Raw genomic sequence first — 16,661 nt, forward strand, 5'->3', positions numbered from 1 at the left:
AATTTGGACGTCACGTCCCCTTAGCTCCTCCCCTCTCAGTACCACTGTTAAGCCCCTCCCAGTTAGTTCAGCCTCTATGATGAGGTAAATGGTTACGAGGAAGGGCTCTTCATAATAGCGTTTTATTTTTCAAGACATGTTTTAAAGAACAGCGACTATTTAGTATCGTTGTCATTGAAGACAATAAATTCACTCTTAATACTTGAAGGACAAGTATAATTAAAAATGCACTTTTCAAATTCAATTTAATGACGTAGGGGGTGTATATCTCTTTAAAATAAGACAAAATTCGTTGATATTGGTTCACAACACCCCTTAAGATAACAATTTTTGTAATAATTCAAATTGCACCCAAAAATCGTTTTGATATTCGAAATGCGAGGAGGAATTAAAAAAATTTCTTTCTGTTTTAACTGAGCGTTCAAAAATCCCTTTAACTTTCAATCTTAAACTCGAGGAACCAAAAAAAAATCAATAACACATCTCAGAATTTGAGCATGAACTACATGGAACAATATCCAACATTATTTCCGAGATTGAATTCACTTACCAACCTAGCTTTAGCAATTGCAATCACATACACTGAAACCAGAGCCGTCGATATATTACTAGAGCTCCTTCAAAATAAATATAAAAATAACAACCGAGTATAGCAGCTCGTGTATGTGACACGTGGATATAACGTCGGCACGTTTAATCAATCAAAAAACTCTCGGCTGCACACACAACGAACCGTTTTGTTTCAAGACCTAGTTTCTATGTACGAAAAATAAATGGTTTCAAAGCCAATGAAAACGACCTGAAACGCAATGCTTTTAGACAGTCTAGCCAAGAAGTAATAACAAGTTTACTAGGGAGAAGGTATAAATTCGCGCCACATTTCTAGCTTTATCTCCAGTCCAAACGTATAGTAGGTCCGGAGTTAATCCCCGCCTCAAAATTACAAGCAGCGTCTCATTCGTTCTTGAAAACTCACGTCAGCGCGACGCGAATGACGAAAATTACGTATTTTCCGACTGAGGAGAGGGGACGAAATAGCCCGGCCTCGTTTTACGTCCCTCCTTGTATTTTGAAAAGGGGACTGGGACTATGGCGCGCGAATACTTAGGCACCTTATATCTTCTCCCTAATAAACTAGATATCACTTCTTGGTCTAGCTATAACTTCCTTTATTTTGGGTTAAGAGTTAAAAGGGTAAATGTAGAATGTGAATGCATTGTAGACATTCAAGTTCATGCATAACACGAGTGTATATACTCTTTGTAGGGCAAAGCACGATTAAACTATGATTTCGAACAATATTAGGCTAATGGTGTTTACATCTATATAGCTCTTATATTCAAATGTCTAAAAATAGAACAATATAGCATAAGCTCTCTAACTTTAATAATCGAAAATGTAGTCGACGTATAACGAACGAACGCACTAATGTATGAGCAAATATTGTACAGAGAGAGACAATGTGACATTATACTAAAATCGCCAACGGTATTAGATCTTATCATACACTCCAAAATGGGTAATAATAGGACTAAAGTACATTGGGTTCTATTTGAGTTGAAAATGTAACTTCTATCTATCTCCATTTTGTTGACCACAAGGGACACTGTTTTCGAGTTAAGATTGTCCAGAGTATTTTACGGATGACCCCTTAAATTTAATATAGGAAACTGAAAGACAATCATTGCTAATTTAATTAAGGGGTCATTCCTAAAACTCTCCCATCATAACTTATAATTTAAGGTGTCCCTTGTGGCAAAATCGATCATAGAAGTTACATTTTCGACTCAAATTGATTTCCCAGAACCATCCCACTGTACCAACTTTTTAGGGGCACACTGTATAAGCCTGCAAACTTCGATATTTGTCAAAACTTTAGTACAAGTTAGATAAGCCAATATGTATAAACACCAAGAAGTAATAAACTAATGTTTTAGATATACTCATCCGATTCGTTTTTCGTGCAAAACAATCGTATATGATTTTTATATAATAGACATGTATAGCTCAAATCGATCAATACGCGGCAGTCTAACTACGACATACGTTGAACTTATGGTCAAACCAAGTTTAAAATACGAATGTTTTGATGTTAAATTTGGACGAGAGATCGAAAAATTGACCAATGATAAACCGTTTTCCCGCACGCTAACAGAAAGAGCTTTGGTGCACGTGACTTACCCAAAACAACCTTTTTTTCCAAACTAATGGTGATTTGATAATATCACATTTTATACCGAAATATCAAAAGTCATCATGATCGGTCTGGGAACACTGGAATTCACATTTTCGCAACCCATTCCGGCATTATAATACAAAAATATATATATATATATATATATATATATATATATATATATATATATATATATATATATATATATATATATATATATATATATATATATATATATATATATATATATATATATATATATATATATATATATATATATATATATATATATATATATAAATTCACTTTATCAAAATGACCTCTGACTTCTTCTCTGACTAAACAGGCATACACCTTTTGCTGAATACTGGCATTATACTATCAAAGAGTTATAAACTGAAGCAACGTTTTTCTATTTTTGTTCTACCCCATAACCAAAGCAACCTGTAATAGGATTTAAACAGTTTTTATGGCTTTCATTGAAGGTGCCAAGGCGACAGGATATAAAAACTACTCCATCAAATTCAGTCTCAGAATATCTTTCCCTTATACAAGCGACACAAAAAAAAGTAGAAAAAAAAGAGTAGAAAAAACGCCAGTGAAGTTTCTTTACGCTTAAATCTTTCATAAATTTTTAAAGGCACGAATTTCGGTGGAATATTTCGTTTGTTATAAATGGGCGTAACGTCGATTCTCATGTATCGATGTGATAAACAAAGAATATATTTAGAATTTTAAAGTGAACGTGAGTGGTATGTCACACCCTCCTAAATTACCACTGTTCTAGCAGCCATATTGAGAGCTTTCGTTTGGGGGAGGAGCTATAAGATTCGTGAGATAATTTACACGGCCATATTGGTGGATTCAATGCAGTAGGAAAGCTGAAATCCAGAATCGTGGTAAGACATAGAACGGTGTGACGTTCTTCTTATCCAACTGAAATCTGTTTTTATTGGTGGATTTCAGTTTTCCTCTTACATTCAATCTATCAGTATGGCCGTGTAAATATATCTCTAGAATCTTAACCCCTCCTCCAAACCGAAATCTCTTAGACTCAAGTAAAATCGACTTCTATGAAAATTTCATTATCCCTTTAAAATATTTAAAAATCCGCGTCTCTCTAATCTCATTTGTCAACTCTGAATGTGACAAAATTAATGTCACGAAATAAATTTGAGATGATATAGAACCGTTCGAACCTCTTGGCGCGTGCGCACAATGGGTCATTATTTAAATCAGAACAAACGATCGTAATGACCTTGACCCCAAAATGACCGACGGCTTGAAAAATGGGCGAAGTTTTAGGGTTAGAGTAAACTGCGTGCTGGACTCGATGCTGGTCTTAAATAAAGGGCGGGAAACTGCAAATACTGTTAACACTTAGCTAAAGGGAACATGCCTGCGTGTTTTATATATGCTGTATAAATACAGTATGACATCGTAAAATATGTATCGAGAGGGTACAAGTATACATAGTTTTCAGACTAGGAGTATTGATACCATTTACTCCAGGAGGCGGGGCTATTCGGTACTGCACTTTGACCGCCAAGTAGCCTGGCCTTCTGGTGTAAATGGTATCAACCCTTCTAGTCTGAAAACCATTTATATATATAAAGAATCATTAGATTTTTTTGGCGAAGATTGCCTTCACACACACACGACACTATGTTGGAAAAGTCCACTACTTCTTAAACAACACGAATTAAGAATTGACTACACTCGGTTACTTTTGCAGTCCATCTTCCTGTTTAGTTTGTACTAAGCCTTTGACAGCGCCTCACCAGGCGTCCCTCGCTTCACCTCGAATCTATGACTACGTCAATCACTTCATGACAAGCTCCAGTTTGTAACCATTGACAAACTTATACAACATATCTTATGAATTTATGGTCATACTAACAATTTGCAAGAGGTCAGAACGTTTTGCAATCAAAGCGGACAAAAATACTTTGTACTTTACATATCCTCAAACTACACAATGCCGTTTTTTAATTGTCATTTAAATGGAGTAAATTAACTGGAGTAAGAAAGAAGGTATCTTTACATTGTAACTAGGTCTCCTTTAATATTACTATATGGTAGCGGGCGGACAAGCTAAGACAGTGCGAATGGAGCTCTTATTCGACAAATTTCTGTACCGTGATTTGTACAATAAATATATATATGGAACATTGGTTCATTCGGTCGTAAATAATTTCTGACTTCAGATCTTTCTTTTCTTATTTTATATAACTTGACTCAAGGTTGCGGCTTTTTGTTAAGAATCGACTTTTCCTGGCAAGAATTGATTCAAGGAAAAATCAAAGATAGTATCGGAAGAAAGGTACTTATCATAAAGGGATAATGAAAAAGAAAGGGTTATGAATGCAAAACAGTTAGGAAGGCGTTATTTTCAAAATCAATTCTAGAGAGAAGAGAAGAAAAAACTCTTTAATAATAGTAATAATATAGCGCAAGAATATCATACTCTAATGAAATATAAAATCGAAAAGGATATTTGCTAAGAGATGGTAAAAGAATCAATACGAAATATCATAAGTTTATAAGATATGTTCCTTCCATAAGTATGAGTATGACACTACCCATACTTCGTAATGCTAGAGACTTAGAGAACTAGTTCGAGAACACTCTGTGGTGGTTAATTTTGCAGGACTTCCATCTAGGTCCTATTTAGTGTGTACTAAGCCTTTGACAGCGCCTCACCAGGCGTCCGTCGTTTTACCTCGAATCTATGACCTAACTCACTCACTTCATGACAAGCTCCAGTTTCTAAGTTACCTGTTACAAACTTATGGAAGGAACATATCTTATATGAACACCCTTAATTTATGGCAGACTTATTAGAAACACCCTGTGTATACTGGACACAACGTTTTCCTATGCTCCGAATATTTTTTTTTAAAGGCTAGCGGAAACATCTGGCCAATTGGAGCGTTATCTAAAAGTGCGTAGCTGAAAAACAAAGAGCTTTTAGATTTAGGGAGAGAAAAAAAATTAAAAAGAAATCACTTGATAAAAAAATGCTTCCGAAAGTGGTGTTAATGGTTTGCCCTCGATTTTCGGTGCATATTAAGAACACACTCTAGAATCTCGCTAGAGATACGATCATTTACTTTCTTAAACAAAATAAAAACCCTTAAAAACTCCTCGAGGTTTTTACTGAAAGAGAGAGAGAGAGAAAGAGTGAGAGAGAGAGGGAGAGAGAGCAAATTTGCAAGGCGTATGCATTTGATTCCATTTCATTAACCACATGAACGAGGAGAGAGAATGCAAAGAAGAACTTAAATCAGAATTTATGTAAGAGATTTCTAAGTCACTTAAAGCGATTACCTTCAGAAGGAACGAAACAAGGTAAAAAGAACGCGTATAGAAACAGTCGGAAATCTAATCTAGAATTTTTTCTCTCTTACTTTTTAAATCGAAAGAGCGTATTAATTAATGAGTATAGCAATTGGAACCATGTTTCTATCTACAATATTAAAGAAGATACGAGCAATTAAAGTTCCGTAATGGACACTATGCGTTAGGCTTTCCCGCGACGCACTGGGGAGTACCCTTATTGGACGAATCCGTCAGGTGGTACTAGGCGCCTCGCGTTGCTACCAGGCAATGAAATCACAGTTAGAAAGACGTTAGAGTTATGAGGCGTGGCAGAAAGAACTCAAGCCCGGCCCACAAAACGTGCATAGAAACTAACAGAAGATGCTTGGGTGCGCAATTATTCCTATTAAATGTATACATTCCCGATGAAACTTTGTCTAAAATTTGCTCAAACTAATCTGAGATTTTACGAAGAATCTATAAGACGACCACAATCAAATCTGAACCCTGCTTGTAAAGTCATTTGTCACTATTAAGCATATATTGTATTTCAACCACATTTTGCCGTATCACTATCACTTAAGTTTCTCATCGTTGCAGCAGAAAAAAAATGCGGAAACCGAATAAAATAAAAAAAAGACATCATCCTTCAATATAAAGTATAAATAGAATTCAATACATGCCAACGCTTAATCGGTTCCGATTATTTTTAATCAAATTTGATAGTATCATCATTCGTTGGCGAAGAAATAGCATTCTCAGCTGCTATATAAGCTGCATTGTTACATTGTCAAAAACATCCATAACGTAAAGTGAAAAAAGGGTTGATATTTCCGGGTCTTCGATCATGGGGTTTTATTAAAAAAAAAAAAAAAACCCCAGCCCACAGCAGAGTTTTATTCGGTTTTTAAAATTTAATAAAAAAATTCTTAAAATTTTTCAATTTTCATAAAAAATAATAAATATTATTAAAACAATGCTATTGAAGTTGAAACAATAAATCTCTTAAAATAAATTATTTTTGCATTTAAATTCATAATAAATTTAAGATTTTAGTGATGGGTTTTTTATGGCGGGTTAAAAACCCAATAAAACCGCTCGTGGGTATTTTGAGCAGGGTTTTTATGGCGGGTAAAATCCCAATAAAAGCGCTCGTGGGTAGTTTGAGCAGGGTTTTCATGGCGAGTAAAAAGCCAATGAAACCCGCCCGTGGGTATTTTGAGCATTTTTTTTTGGATTCGAACCCTGTATTCCCTATTTTCCATGTTCCATCTTGAACTTGGGTCTCTGCAAATTACAATTCGACACAAACACTGACGAATCACGAAGGAAAACCTCAATCAAACATACTGGTTGCCGTTACAACTCCAAGGCGAACTTTTTTATTATTATTATTTATTTATTTTTTGGGAAATACACTCGGCCTTTACTTCATTTTACCTACTGCGCAGCATAGGCCTATCTATCTTTAATATTGAAAAATGACGTCAGTTTAAAAAATGGAAAGTTATATTATACGGGACGTAGAGTTTCCGAGAAGCGAGCCAATATTATTTTGGGCTCGGAAGTTACGCGCGCTGTGCAGAGCGCCTGCAAAACATTATACCGACGTCACCAGTCTGGTTGGAGCCCCCCATAGAAATAGCGTCAAAATAAGCGCCTAGATTACATACCCCTACACATACATATATATATATAGGTGGAAACAATAATATTATCATTTTTTGTATTATCTTATAAGGCAATACCATTGCCGAGGCTTAGTTCTAAACAGGAATTAGGACTTTAACAGGAAAGACCAGTGTAAAGGATGGTATATGGTCTTACCAGTCCGGAACCGCTAGGGTATCCCGAAAGAATATGAATTTATCCTATTTTCTTATGAATATCTAACGACATATAAGATATGTTGGCCCTAAGTTTGTCACTGGTTACAAACTGGAGCTTGTCATGAAGTGATTGAAGTAGGTATAGATTCGAGGTAAAGGGACGCCTGGTGAGGCGCTGTCAAAGGCTTAGTAATGCAGACTAAATAGGAGCTAGATGGAAGTCCTGCAAAATTAATTTAACCGAGTGTAGGACTTCAATTCTCGCTTCCGTCGTTCTCGAACTAGCTCTCTGTAAGTCTCTCAGTAGCATTACGAAATATAGGAAGTGTCATACTTATGAAATATGTCTTATAAACTTATGGTTAGACTAATACAATTTATCTGTGTTAAAGCTTGCCCCAAATTAGATATACCGTTTATAAACGTTGTCCATGCACTAGTCAATAAACATGTTGTCTACAATTTCCATGCCGGGTTTTACCAAGATCAATATTTACGTGTTAAATGAGTATGTTCATGATTATACTGTAGAAGTATATGGTGGACCCGTCAGTTCCTCAAGGGAAATCAGCTCCCCATATTCAACGTTCTATAGCTTGAATCTTTTATGCCTTGACGATGCTATTCAGGGGAGATGGTCCATGTTAATTTATGGATGCCAAAAAGTTTTATACCGCTAGTCCGCTTCGAATTGGGTTATGTAAGACGGTATACGTAATACCATGGACCTTATAAACCCTATAAGAGAAAGGAAAGAAGTGGGAGAGTGCTTTGTCGATACAAAAGTGAGCTGTGTTTCTGATAAGTCTGCTTACCATAAATTAAGGGGGATGTTCTTTGAGAAATCGATTTTGAGTCGAAAATGTAACTTCTATCTATCTCCATTTTTGCCACAAGGGCCACTGTTTTCGAGTTAAGATTGGTCAAAGTATTTTAGGGATGACCCCTTAAATTTAATTAAGAAACTGATTTTGACAATGATTTCTAATTTAATTAAGGGGTCGTTCCTAAAACACCCATCAAATCATAGCTTGAAAACAGTGGCCATAATATGGCAAAATTGAGATAGCTACATTTTGAACTCGACCAGTATTTCCCATAGAGCCATCCCATTGTGTTTCGGACCTATGATTACCCTTTTCGGAACACCAACACACCCTGTTTATAGGCGTAATCCAATATATATGCAAAATTGTTCGCTAACTGAATTAAAACATGAAATTCCGATTTTTTTGCCATTCTGATAACTTCCTTAAATGCAAAATAGTACGAAATTCAATCATCGTATCTTTAAAAACATTCAATGCTTTATAATTTCATTTTACTTTTAAAATTGAATGCAATTTAAAGACAGATGAACATTTTCGGTTCACTTCAATGCTTGCTCTGAACAATAAATAGAACATAAGTTTATAAGATATGTTCCTTCCATAAGTATGACCCTACCTATACTTTGTAATGCTTCTGAGAGACTTACAGCTCGAGATAACTAGTTCGAGAGCGACGGAAGCGAGAATTGAAGTCCTACACTCGGTGGTTAATTAATTTTGCAGGACCAAGTTCCATCTAGGTCCTATTTAGTCTGCATTACTAAGCCTTTGACAGCGCCTCACCAGGCAATCATCGCTTTACCTCGAATCTATGACCTACTCCAATCACTTCATGATAAGCTCCAGTTTCTAAGTTACCAGTGACAAACTTATGGAAGGAACTTATCTTATGAACTTATACTACAATGCTTGCTTTGCGTAATAAATAGAGAAAGTTGCCAAGAAATTTAGTGGCAAATCCGCCAAGGCCTAATCCCGATAAGATGGACAGGATGCCTCGACTGCAATAGTCCCGACAACGTTTAAGCCTGATCCTGATGGTGAACGTGATAAGGGCTGATCCACCAAAATTTAAATCCCCGACTCTTTGGAGACTTTGCTATTACAACAAGAATCAATAATCTTGCTTCTATCTTTTCCTTTTTTATTTCATACTATTATTTGCCAAAGGAGGAAACTCTTTGGATTTTCTTCGAAACATAATTATATAGCGTAGAATCAAAGATTGAGAAGAACGAAGAATAAATATGATTCAAGCGAGTGGAAAATTTTCTAGATGTCCAAAAACCAACCGGCAATAGATAAAGCCCTAAGTTTATAAGATATGTTCCTTCCATAAGTATGACACTTATATACTTCGTAATGCTACTGAGAGACGTACAGCTCGAGATAACTAGTTCGAGAACGACAAGCGAGAATTGAAGTCCTACACTCGGTTAATTAATTTTGCAGGACTTCCATCTTGGTCCTATTTAGTCTGTACTAAGCCTTTGACAGCACCTCACTAGGGGTCACTTTACCTCGAATCTATGACCTACGTCACTTCATGACAAGCTCCAGTTTGTAACCATTGACAAACTTATGGAACATATCTTATACTTTAGAACAGAACATAATGAACTAGGCCTAGTGTTCAAAATTTCATACAATTTCGTTGAAATTCACAGCGCCAGAAAGAAACTTTACGCATAGACACGAAAAAGAAAACTATAGTATTTGAGCCGCTTAACATCCTGCTGAGAACCAAACCGGTTTCTAAAGGGTAATTGGGCGCGAAACCATATAGAAGTCACCATCCCACCACAGACAATCCTTAACCCTAAAATATATTTCATTCTGATTTTATTACTTACAATATAAATTTCAAAACCCCAAGGTCTTCTTCTTCTTCTTCCCCTTAAGAAGTATTAAACTTGATTTAAACATCCAAAGGAGAAGATGAAATGTAAAGAAAAAGAAGGTGAAGGTTAACGTGTCTGCATGCTGCTTTACAAAGGAAACAACATCCTTTTAAAAGCGAAATGAATATAGAAAACCTCGATGAGAATTGCTGCGAGAAACAACAAGACACTCGTTAAAAACGTGGTACATCTTCCGCTGGAAACTATGTTCTAAGTCTCTGATATACAGGAACTGAACCTAACCTAAACTTATCGTTGTTCCGTTGTTATCAACCGTTTGGCAAATGAAATAATTGAATCAAAACTAAAATTAAGCCTATAAAAATGAAAGTTTAGAAAGTTCTACAAGTTTTGAGAGAGAGGTAATATATGGAGAAAAGAATGCACGTTTCATTAAGTTTAAGATGATTAGGAAATTATCTGCTAATTAAAGAGGATTAGGAAATCATCTAATATTTAAAGAGGATGAGGATATCATCTAATATTTAAAGAGGATGAGGAATTTATTTACTTTCATACCAAATGAGTGTTAGTTTGTTTTCTAAATTCTTGCATACGGTGTTTATCAAGTTTCGAAGTATTTCTCAAAGTATATAAAAACAATATAAAAGTATATACCTATATAAGTATTATATCGCGTGAAAAAATATTTGTTTAAAAAGCTTTCTAATTTACAAAGAGAATTTTTTAACCTGAATATCGTTTCGTTAAAGAATTCCTGGAAAGTTTTGCTTGAAATCGATTTTCAATTTGAATAAGTTTTTGAACCCAAAAGTCACGACAAATATCTGTTTTTGACAGCAGATATTTTAGCATCATGGAAATAAAAGAGAAAATAATAAAAATAATAAAAATAATAAAAAAAAACATTGCATATTTTCATTTACAACTAAACCGAGTTTAAATGATACGCAAAATTGCTAATAAAAAGAGTTTAATTTTGACCAGAAAACACGTGTAAAACGTCATAGCGCTCTAGACGTTTCAATTTCAAATGGCGCGAGAATAATCACACGTGCTTTTCATCTTTCATTTTTAAATTAGGCTTAACTCTTGTGACATTTGCGACGCTTCGACTTCGGGTATTAACACGAAGCTCGGAATGTCCAGGGTATCAAGTTTTTCGGTCAATTTTATTAACTTTTCGTCGTCAAACCTTCATAATCTCTCTTTGAAGCCCGATGAAATCGTGACAGGGTGAAACGAATGACTTAGAAAAAAGTATTAATTAAATCTTGTATATTCGACTTTTAATTAAGCTAAATAGCTTAACCCATCCTATTCAGAAGAACCAGCTGTCTCAGCAGCTGACTCTATCAAGCGAAAAGAACATCGCTAGGGCAATAAGCGATTAGAAAACCGTAAACGTGCATGGCCACTTTGTACCGACTAAAGTAGGGTCAGGGTTGCTACCGATTTTCTATATTTCAAATAATTCCCTGACTTTCCACGTTTTTTCTGACCATCTTAAGTCATTTTAATCCCCAGTTAAATTTTATATAAACAAAAAATCAGAATGTTGCCAGTAATTTGTTATTAGAGCATCTCTCGGGTTTGGAACTGAATCGGGCAGAATTACGAGCTAGATAGAGGTTGAATCGCACTCACAAATACCTGGCAACACCTGTCCACACAATCTATACGAAAATTTCCGAAATAATATACAAAATTTTTGGAAATTCCATGACTTTAATGAAAATTTAAAAATTCTCTGCCGTAGGTACACATTTTCAAAATTACCGCGACTTTCCAGTTACTGTAGCAACTCTGACATTTGTAGATGGTCAGAATTAGGTTCTAATATTGAACAATACAAAAAAAAACCAAAGTGTCTATGCACAGCCTGATAACTTCTCGGTTGGCCGAAGTCGGGAGCAACGGGGTGAGTGACCGGTCTATTATCGACACATAACATGTTTATACTGACAAAATGCCACTAGCTATACATGTATATTAATGAACTTTTCACATGAACAAATGTCACTTAAAAGGGAGAGTGAAAAGGAAAATCGATTCTTCTACTAATTATATGACCAATCTGCATAGGGGTCGAAACACACAGGAAATTCATATCTCGAAACTATTTTAAAATTCAAATTAGTTTAATTAGATTTCATAAAGATAATTTAAAATTTACACTTCCGACCAATCGCGTAACGACCTGCCTTCTTGTTAATTAAGAAAATTGGGTAACTGTTTGGTAATTTACAACGGCAAATTACGGCATTGTAAAATTACGGTATATGATATAAACAGGGATAGATTTAATTTTAGAAGTAGGAATGGAGAACAGAGTAATGTGGGCGCGCGTCAAAGTCCCGGACCCGCTTCTACGGGACGGAGGGGGTATGAAAGAAGAGGCGGGGTCATATCGACAGAGGTAAAAAGGAATTACGCAGTATTTTTCGCCGTTCCCGTCAGCAACGTCATCAAAACGTAGTTTAAGTGAGCCAATAAGATAATTTAAACTTTTCGTTACGTGTTGGAGGGAGGGGCTATATACTGGGTGGTCTATGAGTCGGACTGAAGTAAATACTAACCGTTCTCCATTCCTACTTCTAAAATTAAATCTATCCCTGATATAAATCAGTAAGTTATGGCAATATTTTTTTAATTCACCGGCACATCTGTTCCATCGCAATTACTATTGACGTATAGGGAAGGTATGTATAGGTATAGTAAAAGTCGTCAAACATAAATTAATGGTGTATATAAAGTAAATCAATGTGCGTGATTAAGCCAAGGCCGAATTACGGACACACGCTAACAACCAACCACAAAATAATGGTGTGTTAATTAAAAGGCCAAGTACCGAAGTAGGCATACCTTTCGTTTTCCCCGAAATCACTTCCTGGTTTATTTTTTTCTTATACTTCGTTTCTTTCTTTAACCTAATTAAACTAAGATTGATCTTGGTCCTGCGCAGTTATAGCAAATAATGACGTAGGGTTTTCGGGGCGACCCTCAAACACGTGCCAAAAAGATTCAATTTTCATTTTCTTTTTCATTCGAAGATCGTTTCTCTAACTCGAACCACACGGTTTCTAAATACCAACGACGCCAAGTTCGAGTAAAAGTAAAAGGTTGAGCATTTTTAACAACTTAAATTAGATCGTGGAAACTACGGAATGGATCAGTGTATTCGAGAATTGCTTTTTGCTATACACGTACCTGTAAGAAATGCATTATTTAGAATACCTTTCGTGTATTATTATACCGCGCGTAACACTGCGGCGCATTTATACAGGTGTATAGACGCAAGCAAATAAATATTAATATTTTAGTTATGTCTAACCCGTACTATGAAGGGATTTATTTATTTAAGATTATATTTTTCATCGGTTATTCAATTCAAGTTCAAGGACCCTTGTACAAAAATGAGCAGAAAACCCAACCTTCCTAATAACAATACGGTCAAGGGTGAGATTATAAAACTCAATGCTCTATTTAAAAAATGTCAAAATCGGGCCTTCAAGGGTCAACCTTACAAATTTAGCAGGTGAGGGCTTCATGGAAAATAACCCCTTTGACGTGAAGCCCTGCCCCATCCTTTGAAATCAAACTAGTACATCCTTTCCAAAGACGTAGTCCATCCAAGCCCACCGAAAAACCCTTAGCGTCACTGACCGCTATAAAGATCATGCCCTTTGAAAGGGCAGAAAATAACCCGTTAAAAAAGGGGGAAAGAAGGAAAAAGTTCACTACAAGCGGGAGGCTGGGCTAGTCCAGGCTGAGAAGTAAGGAATTTTTTTAAAATGTCCAGTAGAGCCAAGCACTTTTAATTGAAAAACTGGACATTGGTCACTTAAAGTGGTTAACCTTGGATAGCTTTTGATTAATAAAGTGGCCTTGCTAGTCCAGGCAGAGAAGTAAGGTGGACATGTGGCCGGTAGAGCCCCAACACTTTTAATTAAAAAAACTGGACATTGGCTAGTTAAAATGACTAACCATGGATAGTTTTTAATTAATAAAGTGACCAAAGGGCTAGTAGACCACCAAGTAATTAATTAATATTTAAACTGGCCCGGTGGACATATCTCAGCCTGGACGAGTCGACTCGCGGCGCCCTCTAGCGGTACGTCTTGGCGCGAGGAAAATAACCCCCAAAACAAAATAACTAACTGTAAACGAATAGAGTGCTGTCAGAAGCGCCGGTGTGACGTCACCCATGCTGTTCTCCCATAAAGAAAAAACGGTAACTGTCATGGCCGCCCATTGCTAAATGCAGACTCGTGACGTTTAACCTTGGATCTGACGTCACAACTGACAGCACTCTATAGGTAGATTATATTCAGGGGGAACCTTCATCCAGGAAACATTCTAGAATACTATATACATTAGAGATGGGAGAGGAGAATCGTATATACGTTTTACACAAATATTTTACGGAAGGTTTAGTTGCGGAGAGAGATAAAAACCTTTTTCTTAAAATAGATTAGCTTCCCCGAGTCCTCCTGCATGAATAGAGGTATTATCGAGGGTAAATACTATATTTTCTTAAAAAAAAAAAGAAGATAACTTTAAAACTTGTGTAGAGTATGAAAGACACTGCCGGGTCCGCGTTTGGCACCCTTACGACAAGTAACAGAGTGTATATAACACCGTGAAGGAAACTAAACTTTTTAGCAGAAAAATTACGGAAGCCGTCACTCCGCGACAAAATACAAACGGTTCCGTTAATTCTAAAGTAAATAACCCTAAAGTTATCAATTTATTATGATCCTTAACTAATTTAAAGGCCGACTTCCAGCGAAAAGGGTTGGTTCTAGCAAAACTGGAAACCGAGCATCGAGACTAACAATGGAATGGTGCGATTTTCGAATCCCCTCTGGGGTAAACGTTGTAAGGGTTCTACTAAATTCGGGAGGGAAAAAATTTAAAAGGATTTCTATTGTTCATCTTCAGTTCTCAAGAACCATTTTGCATACACTTTTTGCTGGATGTCGGCCTTTAAGTAATGAAATTTGTCTCTTTCTTTGCAAAAATCCCGTTTGATATTTTGTTCACAATTCAAGAGCTAGGAAGGTACAATAGATACTTAAGAACCAACTGGAATTAATGCAATGACAGAGTCTGCCAACGAATTCAGTATCTGACCCTTGACCCAATATAGGTCAAAAATTCATAAGAATATCGCGTTGTTATGCCTAATTTACACGCTGTTTTGTGCTTCATAATATGTTTAAAAAAGCCTACTCTAAAATGTTCTAGTTTATGAACTTAACAAGAGTGTTTTTATCATTTTTAAAAACAGCTCTATAAACTCCAACTTCGCGTTTATCTATTTCTGGTTAAAACCGTGAAAAAAAGTTGAAAAATGTTGCGAGAAACATACTCACTTTAAACACAAAATGTAATAGAGAGACTTCGCAAGTAAAAACGAAAGTTCGAACAGCTTTTCCCCTTTTCTTATGAGAATTAAGGATTTAGCAAAACGGTCTTTAACAACAACAACTCAAGAAAACTTCAATAAATAACCCTTTGAAGAAACAAAACCAAAATAAAAAGGGTTGCGAACTGGCGGAAGCGATTCATATATCCAACACATCACACATTACGTTCCATAGCTGCGCGAGTGTTGTGCAGAAAAACGGCGTTAGGAATGTAACAGTTGTACGAAACTTCGCATGTATACGCGCGAAACACGTATAAAGATTAACAGAGAGAGAAGAGAGAGAGTGTAAAACTCTTGACTCAACAGAACAGACTCTATAGTCGTTTTACCGAGGCGTTTTACTCCGTAGCTGAGATCCAGAAAACAAACCGCCAAAAACTGTTTTTGGCGCTACTTTGCACGTGCGCGCGGGCCGACGATTCCTGAGTCCTGGTGGTGGTGAAGAGCAACGTCATTCTCAGTGGCGCGAATTACATTTGGTTGCTTCTGTTGGTTCGATATTGTACGCGCGGAGAAACCTATATAAGCCAGCCACCAGAGTCCATGCTGCGTTGCCACCAACGTCATGTTTCAAAGACGTCAACCGCGTCACAAGAAGTTTAGGGAACTTTAGGCGCGTTTACGTAAAAAGGGCGGGAAAAGTTATTCCATTTCTTTCTACTGTCTTCGAATCTGTCATTTCCTCCTGAGATGATCTATTCAGACATACTGTCCAATATTTTCGGAGCTAATTCATGGTTTGACAGTGATAATTGCTAGGGTGACGGTGGCTTCAATTTAAGAGTAAATCAAGACAGAATAACGACGCTGGTGGCCCATATTCCTAGCAATTCTCCGCATATTGTTCAAACAACGAAGCCCAAGCAATTTTCCCTGATAACCTATTGCTGTTTGCATGCTAAGTAGTTAAACTTGTGTACCAAACATACTTAGTTTGAATTTAAAAAAGAATTGAGTGAGAATAATTTTTCTTTTATAATTATTTGGTCCACGTACCAAGGACTCAGAGACTGTTTGTGCACGAGACAGGTCTAGGATAAATCATATATGATCGTTATGTTTTTGTATAGCATAACGTGACCTAAGAATGTGGGTCAAACAGAGTTGCGGACCGACTTAGCTTGCTTTAAATAATCCATAAAGTGTTTTAGAGAGGAAATATGCAAATTGTCGGACACTTTCTTAAAAATATCATAAACTTATAATGCC

The 16,661-nt window shown here is 36.2% G+C and overlaps 1 protein-coding gene across 4 annotated transcripts in view; it reads right to left on the minus strand.

Moving 5' to 3' along the window:
- Positions 1–16,661, minus strand: part of LOC149702626 (Na(+)/H(+) exchanger beta-like) — a 48,104-nt gene that overhangs the window by 16,912 nt on the left and 14,531 nt on the right. For 2 of the 4 annotated variants that reach the window (XM_089866490.1, XM_089866488.1), the window contains exon 1: positions 15,397–15,941. The exons of 1 other annotated variant lie outside the window; for it this stretch is intronic. The gene's annotated coding sequence lies outside the window, so the exon portion shown is untranslated. Of the gene's footprint in view, positions 1–15,396; positions 15,942–16,661 lie in introns of those variants that run through there. One more of the 4 variants, XM_089866491.1, reaches the window with a different exon arrangement.

The sequence above is a fragment of the Phalangium opilio genome, unplaced genomic scaffold (assembly GCF_054372755.1).
Source record: "Phalangium opilio isolate 3A_F unplaced genomic scaffold, DU_Popi_V2 ptg000017l_1, whole genome shotgun sequence".
NCBI classification, from domain to species: Eukaryota; Metazoa; Arthropoda; class Arachnida; order Opiliones; family Phalangiidae; genus Phalangium; species Phalangium opilio.